At 43.7% G+C, this 1,278-nt stretch overlaps 1 non-coding gene across 1 annotated transcript; it reads right to left on the reverse strand.

The window, feature by feature from the left end:
• Nucleotides 1-897: 897 nt before the first annotated feature.
• On the reverse strand, nt 898-1,004 carry LOC118010917. Its single transcript, XR_004679339.1, has one exon. It is a non-coding gene; the product is annotated as a U6 spliceosomal RNA (small nuclear RNA).
• Nucleotides 1,005-1,278: the final 274 nt, after the last annotated feature.

Raw genomic sequence — 1,278 nt, forward strand, 5'->3', positions numbered from 1 at the left:
GATCCCAGGACCCTGGGATCATGACCTGAGCCGAAGGCAGACGCTTAACCATCTGAGCCACCCAGGCGCCCAAATAATAATTTATATTTTAAAGAGTATTATCACAGACAGTATTTCATGGGATTCTCTGCAAACACTTGCAAATAAAGTGCCTTTTTTCTCATTTCAGAGCTTAGAAAATATCTGACAATGCTTTTCACTCTCTTCGGATGTTTCCTACCTGGTCTGCCCAGTGCACCTAGTAAGCAGTAGATAACCGACCACCACCAGTTAAGCTATCTAAGTTGCAAAATCCTCCTGGATGCTTCTCTGATCTGCCTTGTCTACCTCTGTGTGGCCATGACCCTGGTTTAGGTCTCATATGTCCTTTGGATTGTGGCCACAGCCACCCACCTGGGCTCCCTGCTGCCAGATCCATTTATCTCTAGTGAGTTCAGAGTCATCTGTTCAAAATTAAATTTGGCCACCCTGTTTCTAAAGCTCTCAACCGCTCACCATTTCAGCAGGAGGTAGCCCTCAGTCCTCACTCTTGCTCACCAGGCTCTTTGCAAAGGGTAGGTCTCACCATTGTTGCAGAGCTCTGTCTGTCAGCCCACTCCAGTGACTGGTCACAGGGGAGAGCAATGGGGCCAAGAGGTGGGGGGACATCTCCCCTCCTATCCCAGCTCCCCCACCTGGCATAGAGCATCCCCCCTCTCTCTCCCCACTCTCAGCTCAGAATACTGCCCTCTGGGGGACTTGTGTGGTAAAGGTCTCTGTGCTGAGTCCTGAGGGCAGAGAAGATGGGAATACTTCAGGGGAGGAGGATGCCTTCCTCTCATTCCACTGCCTTTAGCATTTTATTTATTTATTTATTTATTTATTTATTTATTTATTTATTTATTTATTAATTATTTATTTTTTATGGAACACTTCATGAATTTGCGTGTTATCCTTGCTCAAGGGCCATGCTAATCTTCTCTGTATCGTTCCAATTTTAGTATATATGCTGCCGAAGCAAACACTGCCTTTAGCATTTTAATAAATAGGAACGTCTGTTCAAAACCCTGTATATCACAGGATAAACTTATTCTTTCTGCATCTCAGACAAACCTCATGGGTCTGGCCAATCATTTTGAGGAAGATTAATGGCAACAGCTGTGACTATACTGGGCATTTTTTGCTACATTGTATAATTTTAGTCCTTGCAATAACATGTGAGAGTATCATAGTAACTTAATTCTATAGATTAGAAAACGGACCTTCAAAATGTTAAGTAGCTTTGCTAGGATCAACCAG

This window comes from Mirounga leonina, unplaced genomic scaffold (genome assembly GCF_011800145.1).
Source record: "Mirounga leonina isolate KUSES-001 unplaced genomic scaffold, KU_Mleo_1.0 Mir_129, whole genome shotgun sequence".
NCBI lineage: Eukaryota > Metazoa > Chordata > Mammalia > Carnivora > Phocidae > Mirounga > Mirounga leonina.